Genomic DNA, 11,823 nt, shown 5'->3' with positions numbered 1-11,823 from the left:
GCTGGAGGTTAAAATCTAAATTAGGGATTTTGAAATTGTATTTATTAGATTTTTGGGTTTTCGTGCTCTCTGTTTGGGTCCAAATTCAAAGTTATGATTTGAGTTTACTGTGTGCTAGGTTCGGAATCGAATGATTTATTGGATTTTTGGTGGTCTTGTTAAGAATCTAAGAACTGGTCGTTGTTAATATGTGTTTTGCTGAATTTCGGGTTTTGGTTTGTGTGTTTTTGTTTTGTACTGTGTGAGGGTATGTTCATGTGTGACGGTACATGAATGGGGCTGCTTAGAGGAGGTAGCGTTAGGGTCTGTTCATGTGTTTGTTTTGTAATGTGTGAGGGTGCAATCAACTAATAAAATAAACCGTACACTGAATACATAAACATATTTAAAGTAACAAACAAGCAGACTTACGAAAGAGGGGGTCTCAAATTTGTGGCAAGATGTGGAGAAAATCTCCTCAGTTCTTGTCCCCTCCAAAGCTAGAGAGAACCTACAAGTTTGCGAAGCGGTAGCAATATTAATATGCAGTTACGACCAAGTAGTTAGAGACAACGGGAATAAAAATGACATAAAATGTGAATATTTACAAAATAAAAGTCACCCATGCATCAGCCTTAGGCTCCATATCTAAATGGAAAAAACATAAAAATCATTAACCAAAATCTTTATCTGCCATCAACCATAAAATAAACACAATAATTCAAGATATACACTATTAAGCATCATCATTCCATAGGTCCACAAAGTGCTCCATCTAGTAAGCATGTGCCTTTGTCACAACTTGAACTGCACCTCCGTTGCCCTATTTCACTGCCGAACCGAACCTCACATGAATACGAAGACAAAAAACGTATAAGACAAGTTTCCGAATTTAGTAACAAAACGGAATCCAATTCTTACTCAAACAATTTTAACCATTCAGATATATCCAATCTCTCACTCAATCTCTCATTCTCTCTCTTTCTTATCTCCCTCCTGAATAGTCTTGTGATAGAAACTTTCGTGGTTGCTCGAGTTCCCGAGGAAAGAAGAGAGACGTGCTGCGAGGGGAGACGAACATTTCAACCTTCCAAAGGCTTCTCAACGTTCAAGCTTCTCAAAGGTTAGTAAACTTATAATGCTCATTTATGATTTTAATTTATATGTACTTGCTCTTTGTCTAGGTTAGTAAAATCGTTTTACCTCTTTTAAAGAAATTTTTTAAATTCCGCTGTCACTTATTCGGCTTTGGCCGAACTAAAACCCAATAAATAATGAAAATTTATTTTTATACCCCCACACCCACAAGGTGATCATCCCAACGAAAATTTTGTAGACGTTGAGAACAAGCTGGGTAGGGGCGCATCCCAGGTCAGAGAAAAATTGGGAGATGAGTGGATGCATCGGTAACCCTCCGATTGCGCTCAAAATAACTTTGTTGAACGCGACTTTATCAGGAGGAGGATCACATGCCCGCTCGTGTTCTTCAAGTGCCGACACAGTAATCCCCTCTGAAAAATCGAACTACTTGTATAGGCCTTCGATGTACGTATTTCTGACCCGATAAGTCCAATGCGAGGCCGAGAACTGGTCTTTCTTATGTTAAAAAAACTTCCTCCTTGGAATATTCAGTAGGGATATCGATGCCAAACGTCCGCCCGCTGGTCCCAGGCTGCTCGGACCCAGGAGATAATTCTGAATCTCCCTCGACCTCCATAGTTGGAGGATCGGCAAATTCCGATCCCAAGCCTTGAAGGGCCTCGATTCGCTCCTCGGCCGCAGAAGCTCTAGACTCTGTGGACATTTATTCCCTGTAATAAATCGAGGAAGGATAAAAAATCCAATCCTTAAGCTCCTTGTTCATGAGCTCAGGATGTATGCGAGGCCGATGAAAAACTTTGGATAAGGCGATTGTAAATTCCAGACGGTCCCAACCGATCTCAGGAACGTGATACCAGTCAAAGTCTCGAAAAAGGGAACGCCAAGCCTAAGAGGAAGATTGACGTTCTCGGGGGGGGGGGGGGGGGGGGGGGGGGGGGGGGGGGGGGGGGGGAGTGAGTAAATGTCTTGAGGAAGATGAGAGTGTGGCAGTATTTCCATGAGTAGTTTGAGTGATCCTCCCACTCCTTCATGTAGTAGAACTTTGAGGCTTGACAAGGGAGCTCACTTTGTTGTTGACGCGGCGGAGGGTGACAATATTGTTGATCATATTGTGGCATTCTCCACGATTCGCTCAGTTGATCATGCCACGCTTCCGTGTACTTGTGCTCATGCTCCGAAGCTTGGTACGTTGGCCAATTGTAATTCATCGTGAATTTATGGAAGGGCCCTTGAAACAAGCAAGTGAATACAAGATAAAAACAAAAGAACCCAAAAAGCTAAACTAGTTAATCAAATCTAAAATAGACAATGTTCCATGGCAACGACGCCAAAAAATTGGCGATGAGATTTCTCTCTACAGTTTCGCAAGTGCACGAATCGTCGAGTAATATACGTGCAAAGTACGATTCAATCCCACGAATACTATACGCTCGATAACTTGAATCTCTTAACTTTTGTATTCAAATTTTATAAAAAGAGAACAAATAAAAGATGAGAGTTTTTCCGTTTGTTATGTAAAAAGAAGTAAGAAAATAAACTCAAATGATTCAAGAAAATATGATAAAAACAAGGGACATGACTTCATTGGTTCAATTGGTTCAATGATGTGGTAGGCTATTGGGTTCACATTTAGGTTGGAAAAGATCGAGAAACTCAATCTCACCAATCGGAATTACCAACTAATCTATCTCGAGTCTTTAGGGGCCTAATTAGGTGACGAATTTACACTTGTCGGCTTGGGTCATATTAAAACACACAACCGCATTACACCTGGGGTTTCGGCTTGGGTCATATTAAAACACACAACCGCATTACACCTGGGGTTTTAATGACTACAGCTCTCCTCTAGTCTTTCTATAGAGCTAGGTAGATATGTGATGGGAGAGGTAGAGCTCGCATGCTTATTACCTTTCGGTTTCAAAACTTGCCTAAGGATTCACTAGCTAGTTAGCTACTCTAAATAGAGATAACACGCAACCCATTCCCATAGATTTCTTCTTTGTCTCCCTTATGAAAATCAACTCTATTCCTAAGGAAAGGAACAAACCACAATCACTTATCCTACTACATCATGCCCCTTTATTTGTCTAGCTACTCATAATAGAAATCAAATAAAGTAAAATAAGTAAGAAAGCTAGAAAGTGAAGAGATATGGTATTCAAACAAAAGTCAAAATATAATCAATTTAATATCCTCAAATCAAAATTAAACTCCAATAATATTCAAATAGATATAAAAGCCTGATCAAAGTATGAAATAACAAAAAACTAAACTCAAAACTAAAATCGAAATCATAAAATCAACTAGAAACTTAGAAAACAAGTAAGGATTGTTCAACAAACAAGAAAATAAAGAAAGAAAGAGGAAAATGGATAACAAAGAGTAATGTTGATGATGATGATGAAGGGGATGCCACTTCATCCTTCTTCTTCTTCTTCTTCTTCTTCTTCTTGTTCTTCTTCTTCACTCCGAGAGCTTTAATGGCTTTTTCTCTCCAAAAATGAGTTTCTAGATCGAAACTTTTGATTAGTTTGTAATGTATGAGATGATGATGCATTTAGACCAGATTAGGACTTTATGGCATCCAAGTAGATATTTTCGGAGTAGTCTAGACCCTTGGATGAGATGCATTTATGACCTAATTAAAAAACTGGTTTCGTCACCCTACGCGTCGTGCGACCGTTCTGCGCGACGCGTAGAGGTCAGCGCATCCATCACGCTAAGACTTGAAACTTTTGGTACTCTTAGGTGATGCTCACGCGTCGCACTGCTGGTCAGGCGTGTCGCACTCCTCTAAAGTCTATTAGCGCGTCACACTCTGGATTTGAGAGACGCGCAAGACTAGGTTGACTTTTCCATCTTTGATTTGGCTTCCGCGGTCGTTTCTTGTGCATTTTAGCTCTAAATCCGCTCGTTTTTGCACCATAACTTTCTTTTGCTCGCTTGTATCCGAAAATCACTAAAAACTACCAATATCAAATAACCAAAGAACAAGTGTTGATTCTCGTATTAAAAGATCGAGATAAGTGTGAATGAATCACCCTTATCAGTGGTCTACATCGATAGTTAGATTGCTATTCACCTCTCGAAGAACTCCAAATATCTCATTCGAGATCCAAGCATATTGATGTAAGATACCACTGGATTCGTGATGCGCTTGAAACAAAGCAATTGCACTTGGAGAAAGTGCACACTAGTGAGAATGGATCTGACATGATGACGACGACTTTGCCGAAGGAGAAGCTTGAAGCTTGTAGGAAAAGAGCGGGCTTGCAAGAGCCCATGACATGTGCCTGAGGAGGAGTTTTGTGGTGTCAGGCGTACGTGGGCTTGGTAAGAATAAGGGCAAAAGCCCAAGTTGATTTAAAAAGAAAAGAAAAGAAAAGAAAAAAAAAAGGAATGATGTTGTGCGTTTTGGTTGGGAACAAAATCCAACAATGCACAATGAAAAAGAACAAGCGACAAGCAAAAGAGAAAAAGAGGAGAGAAAAGAGAGAGCAGAGAAAGAAGAAGAAAGCTTATTTAAAAAAAAAAAAAAAAAAGCTAGGGTTTGGGCAATTTGCAAGAGGCTCGATAGTCAAACGGTGTTCGTTTTTAGATGAAAAATTTCTTGCGTCGTGCTCGTCATTTCTAGTGGTCATTTAAATTATTTATAGTTTTAGTTACTTTTTTTAGTTGATATATCTCATAACAAAATTCTGAGGTGCATATATAAATTTAAATCGAATGTTCTTTGTAAATTGTAGAGACTACTTTAAAGTGAATTCTCTCGTTAGCAGTCGTTATGCATTGGATCGGCCCCAACTTATCATCGGTGTTTTTCTTTGCAAATTGATGACAGAAAAAGGCTTATGTAAGAATATATATGTATATATACATATATATATATATATATATATACTTTTCTTATTTTGCTCAATACTTTAGTCACGGTGAACTATGTTTTTTAATAATAATAATAATAATAAAAAGAAGAAGAAAATAGTCCCCTCTTCTTAAAAATAGTCAAAATTTTATTTTATTAAAAAATAGTTTATAATTAAATTAAATTAACTAATTTACTTAATTTAATATACTTCGACCTTTGTTTATTTTTTTAATAAAATAAAACTTTGACTAGGATATTTAATTAAGTTAAAAATTTAATTAGTTGCAAAAAATTCTTCTAATAATAATAATAATGTTAATAATAATATCGAATAAGCAGCAATGACGAAGACTTTCAAAAGAATACAAACTAACAAAAAAAAACCACAAAGTCAATCTTCAATTAATGTATGCCATGAAAATTCAATCAACGCCACTCCTGTCTCCTTCTCTCTCTATCTAAAACCCCGTCTTTGTATAATTGCAATGTAAGCCATCAAAACAGGGAAGCTAAAAGAAACACACACACGCACACAAGTAGAAAATGAAACCCTTATTCTCAACACAAAACCTCCTCGTAATCACAGCGATCATCTTCGTCCTGATTTCGGACGAAAACCTCGTCGGAGCCACGAACAAGCTCTACGAATCTTGCGAAGCCTCGAATCGGAAACACTGCGGCGACAATCAAACAATAAGCTTCCCTTTCTTCATCGATGGAGTCCAAGATCGCTCCTGCGGATTCCCAAATTTCCAAATCTCGTGCAACGATAACGGAAACCCAGTCGTTAAACTCTCCGACGATGATTACGTCATCAAGAGAATATTCTACCACAACCAGTCTCTCATCGTCTCAAACTCCGCCTTCCGTACACCCTCTTCCCTCATTTCCCGCCAAATCACCAACGCAACAACAACAACAACAACGTGTTTCGGTTCGCCGGTGAAGAATCTCTCGCTCCCGGAAGACGATCGCTTCTCTCTCGTTTCGAACCAAACCCGAGTCTCGCTGCTCTACAATCGGTGCCTCGACGACGGCTGTTACGAGCTCGATCGGAGGAATAACAGCAATAAAAGCTGCGGTGATTACGTGGCCGTTGAGGCTCCGGTGCTCGATCATCGGAGGAGCCACATCGGAGATGCTCTGAGAGGAGGGTTTATGCTGACGTGGAAGGCAAGCAATTGTGGCTATTGCGAGAGTACAAAAGGAAAGTGCGGTTTCAACTTCGAGTCTTATCTTTTCCAGTGCTTCTGCCCCGACCGCCCTCACGCCGTTCGTTGTGGTCCGCCAAACGGTAAGTACTCTTTTTTAATTAGTATTTTATTTTTAAATTGCTTGCGACAGTCAAAATTGGTTGGGGTCGAATTAAAATAGAAGTGAGACTTTTGTCTTTAGTAGAGTGTTTTCTCTCTAATCCCCTTTGTGGTTTTGGGTCTGTGTGGGTCTAGGGTTTATCGCGCTGAAATGGTTTCAGTCTGAGGGGGTAGTCTTTGACTGTGAGAAACATAAGAGAGTGAGAGCTGAGCGGTACGCTTTTTGCCCAAATTTAATTTTTTTCACATATTTTTATCCTGAAAATCATACATTAGCCTTCTTGAAAAAAATAAAATCACTTTAAGTTTAGGTGAGAGGTTGAGCTTGTCTTAAGAAATTCTTGGAAACACATGTGAGTGGTTGAGTTGTTTGGTGTCCGGTTTCATAACCAGTTATTCAATTGAAATCAATTATCCACTTCAAATCGGTTATCCGGTTTTATAATTAACTATCCGATTTAAATTGTTTATCCAGTTTCAAAATTGCAGAGTGAATTTATTTGTCCAAACAAGCTCATATCTCTATTTATAACATGCTTATTTGTTTTGATCACGATCATTAAATAGCAGGAATATCAACAACTTCCACATTTAAATTGGGAGCAGCAACAGGTAAACTCCCCAGCCTATTTTCTTATCTGTATTTGTTAGAAACTAAAAATAAGCAACTGGCTTTCATGGCAAGGCACCTCATAAGAAAATTGACAGATAATTTGACTTTTTGTTTTTTCAGCTGGCGTAGTCTGTGGGGTTGGTCTCATGATAATCATAATATATTTCCTGAAGAAGGACTCATCCTCGTCTATTTTTTTCTTTTGGAAGAAACAAAGCCAAAGTCATCGAAATGTTGAGGCATTCCTACGAAACAACGGGCCTCTTCAAGTTCGAAGGTACAATTATAAAGAAATCAAGAAAATGACAACACATTTCAAAGAGAAATTAGGCAGTGGAGGGTTTGGAGACGTGTTCAAAGGAAAGTTAGGTGATGGTCGTCTTGTCGCGGTGAAGGTTTTGAAGCAATCAAAGATGGAAGATGGACAAGATTTCATCAACGAAGTTGCAGCTATAAGCCGAACTTCCCATGTAAACATTGTCGCTTTTTTGGGTTTTTGTTTCGAGGGAACAAGAAGAGCTCTCATATATGAGTTTATGTCCAACGGATCTCTCGAAAAATTCGTATTCAACCAAGAAATTCAGGCTGAAATTGGCGAACCCTTGCATTGGGAAAAATACTACCAAATTGCGTTTGGCAGTGCAAGAGGACTCGAATACTTGCACCGCGGATGTAACACTCGGATCGTGCATTTTGATATAAAGCCTCACAACATACTTCTCGACGCAGATTTTGTGCCAAAAATATCTGATTTTGGATTAGCCAAGATTTGCACTAAAAAAGAGAGCGTGGTCTCTATGTTGGTTCCGAGGGGGACTATTGGCTATATAGCCCCCGAAATCGTGAGTAGGAATTTTGGAGAGGTTTCACATAAGTCCGATGTCTATAGTTACGGGATGATGGTTTTGGAAATGGTTGGAGGAAGAAGAAATATCAACGTTGCAGCTGCTAATTCAAGTGAAATATATTTTCCACATTGGATCTACAACCGACTAAAATATGATGAAGAGCTCGGATTGAAGAAAATAATCGACGAAGACGACAAATTGAAAGCGAAGAAGATGATCATCGTAAGTTTGTGGTGCATACAAACCAACCCTTCGACTAGACCCACAATGGGAAAAGTCATAGAAATGTTAGAAAATAGTATTGATTGTCTGGTAATACCTCCAAAACCTTTCTTGACATCTCCTTGTAGCTCACCGCCAACGGAGTCCACTACATGATATTTTCAAACGTTGGTAATATTAACGGTTTTATTTCATCATGCAGCCTTTAAGTCCGCACTTTTATTTTCAACTACGTCATAGTCTATATCAAATCTATATGTTTTCAACATATAATCCGCTATATGTTTTTTTTAATAGGGTGCTATAATTAAATTACACTATTATTTTAATAAATAATTAGCCAAATAGTCAACATAAACTTGAACGTTTGCTAACTAGCCAACATTTACTAAGTTCTTAGTAAATAGCCAACATCCGATAAGTTTTTAGTAAATAGTCAACATTAAATGAACCTAAATAGTTATTAACATGCAAGAAAAAAATCAATAACTGTAAATAATCATTTATAACTGCTCGAATTAATAGTCATTTTGAATAATAATGTATAATGACGTTGGATTGGAAGTGGAATAGAGTATTTCAGTCAATTTACGTGAGTAAATAATAAATCATGAGTATTTACCAAAAATTTAATAAAATTTACTAAATGGCAAAAAGTAAATGTAAGATATGACTATATATTTAATTGATCATTTTTTTAATATATGATTAATTAAATTATAATTTTAATTGAGAATAGTCATTCTACTATTTTTACCGTTTCTTCATTATTTAATCATTAGACAATACTTTTGCGTAGTCACAATAGTTTCACAATTATATTAATTAGACAACTTGCGAGGGGCAAGAAAGGATCCTTTTAGGGTAAGGGTATTAGGCGAGGGGCAAAAAAGGATCCTTTTAGGGGAGTATTCATATTAATATAAATAAAAGGGTAATTAAGCTAAATAGCCTCCTAAAAATAAGCAATTTATTTTTAGCTCACATTTTGTTAATTAATGGTAAATAGCCATGTGGATTTATTTACAGCAAAAATAGGACGAGACTGCCCTTAGTTATTCCCGCCCAATTTGTATCAGCGTTATTAGGATAATCAGCTAAAAAAATTGGTCATTAATGATAGCGAAAATCGATGAGGTAATTATAACCGTATCATGCGTTCACACTTCACATGCAACCACTCTCATTTATTGTTTTTAAGAAGAAGAAAAAAAAAAGGCTTCTTCTTCCTCTTCCCGTCACTCTCTTTCTCTTTCTCTCTCTCTCAAAAATTTCATTTCATTTTTTTTCCTCAAAATTTCAATTGACCATATCGCTATCGTTTGAGCTCCGATTTGGGTGATTCCAAGTGCTATGAACTCGTGTCGAAGAGAGGTTCAAGAAAACATCCATCATGCTTGCTAAAAATTTCGGTTCATTGTCGTGGGAGTTCGCCGGAAAAGACCTCCGCCCCAATGTTGAGTTTTCCGATCACCGGAGGGAGGTGGTGTTCACCGCCGGTATAAAAATGAAGTTCATGACATGGGTAACAAAAGCCCTCATGAAATTCCTCCGATCGGTGGTCGGAGATGCTCCGTTTTGCTCGAGGTACGTTATGGAAATAAAAAGGGCTAGATCTATGTTGATGTGTTGTAATTTTGATGAAATTGACTTCGTCATGGTATTTAGAAGGTGAAAATGTATAGGGTGGGACTAATGGCTGATTGTATGTTCTTGCTTGGTTAAGCTTTGTCGTTGATTTTTTTTTCTCTCGTGCTCCCTGTTTGGTCTGACGGGTTTGGATGAATTGAAGCTGTTGAATTGATTTTTGTTGGTTAAAATTGAAGGCTGAATTTCAATCGCAGGCTCTGGTTATTCGGCAAAGTCTGGGGCGTCGTGTGTCGGTGCTGAGGAATGCGGATTTAGTTCGGTTTGTTTGAGAAACGGTTAATATTAATATTTTTTCTCTCGTGCTCCCTGTTTGAATTTTTCGAGAAGAGAAGAATATGCGTCCAAAGGTCCCGATCGATATTATGGACTTCGCGAAGAACAGTTTTTTTTTTTTTTTTTTTTTTTTTTTACAGTATGTTCGTGTAAATAGAAATCATATTTACAGTATATTCGTGTAAATACGAAGTTTATTTACAGTATATTCATTGTAAATACAAAGTATATTTACAGTATATTCACTGTAAATACAAAGCATATTTACAGTATAATCGTGTAAATAAACTGAAAAAAATTCTGAAAATATTTTGGGCACGAAAATTCTGGAAATTATGAATATGGAAGACAAAATAATATCAATGAATGAAGAATATATTTACAGATTTTATCCATAATAAATTGCAACGAAAATAGAAACTAATTACCTAAAGTCAACGTTGAAAATTTTCAAATACATAACAATTAATGGGCTGAGAACTTTCAAAATTTGCTCAAAATTCAAATTTCAAATTTGAAAACTTCCCTATTCGGTTTCAATATTTAATTCGAAATTAAAAAAAAAACTGCCTAATTAAAATAGCGTAAGGGCAAAAATGTAAAACTAATTCAATTAATAAGCAACCACGTAAGCAAGATGGCTATTTACGGGAAATTAACGAAAGGTTGGCTAAAACGAAATTGCTAGTGTTTTAGATAGCTACGCAGCCAATTATTTGTAAATAAAATGAAAAATAATACATTGTATAATTCTCACACATTAAAAAATTAAATAAGCACTTACAATATAATTAAATAGAATTTCAAATAATTATATTATAAATATAAAAATTAGGATTTTCTAGTTATATAACTATATATAAACTTTAAATTTACATAATATCTAACGTTTGGTTAATTATAATTAGCTACTGATTTTATTAACAATAATTGACAATTTTGTATAAATAATTTCCATCAATTTAAAATCAATAGGCAAGATTTATTTGGGCAAATTGTCAATTAATTAGTGTTAATAAAATCAGTAACTAATAAATTATAATTAATCAATATTAGCTCTTTAATAAATAATAAGTTTGATGTGACTTAATTGCTTATAAATTTCAAAAAAATAATTACACAAAGTCTATTTTTCTAAATACATAAACTACACAAATCAAAATTTTCAAGGTTCTTTTTCTTATGAAAAAGGTTTTAATCTTTGTGAAATTTGTTGGCACTAGCCCATTTTACACTTCTTATTAGGATAATCGCTCAAGTTTCATTTAATTAAGGAAATGCCCATTTTTTTTCTTAGCAGACAATTATACCATTCGCGAATCAGTTAATTAATTAACAGACTGAATTGAGTTAGGTTAATTAATTAACTGAATGTTTGGATTGAAAATTCACAAAAAATTTACAAAAATCAGAACTTAAGTCAATTCATATTCAAAACATTCAATTAATTAACCTAATTCCTAATTCAGTCAGTTAGTAAATTAACTTTACTCACAAAAAAATCAGAGCCTAAACTAATTCTTAATTCAACCAATCAGTTAATTAATTAACCTAACTCAATTCAGTCAGTTAATTAATTAACTGATTCGCGAATTAGCACTGAATCAACAAAATAGCTCAAGAATTCGAGACCGAGATGTATCTTCACTTCGTCCTCGTTGCACTTCTACCTCAATCGAAGCTTGATGAAGGAGGGAGCTCGGAATCGTCGGCGTCGGAGGCCGGTCAGCTGCTCACGCAGAGGAGCTCGCCGGAACTCGCGCTGGGCTCGCGTCGGAGGCGCACGTCGGATGACGATCAACAATGAAATTTACCTATTGGAACTGAAGAACAAAAGATCGGTCAGAAATGTGCGTCGACGACGAAGTCGAATGCGGAGTCGGCTTCGGGCGGTGATGACGGCGACGAACAACGACGAGTGGCGTCGATGCGACGGTGTGGATCGGTCTGAACAAT

At 36.7% G+C, this 11,823-nt stretch overlaps 1 pseudogene; it reads left to right on the top strand.

Annotated features, from left to right (window-relative positions):
• The first annotated feature begins 5,378 nt into the window (after positions 1 to 5,378).
• Positions 5,379 to 8,172, top strand: LOC149401872 (LEAF RUST 10 DISEASE-RESISTANCE LOCUS RECEPTOR-LIKE PROTEIN KINASE-like 2.1; annotated as a pseudogene).
• The last annotated feature ends 3,651 nt before the right edge of the window (positions 8,173 to 11,823 follow it).

This window comes from Urtica dioica, chromosome 3 (genome assembly GCF_054948205.1).
Source record: "Urtica dioica subsp. dioica isolate 48M chromosome 3, U.dioica_male_clone48M_v1_H2, whole genome shotgun sequence".
Lineage (NCBI taxonomy): Eukaryota > Viridiplantae > Streptophyta > Magnoliopsida > Rosales > Urticaceae > Urtica > Urtica dioica.
Note: the sequence above shows the minus strand (reverse complement) of the source record. Positions and strands in the feature narration are given on the sequence as shown.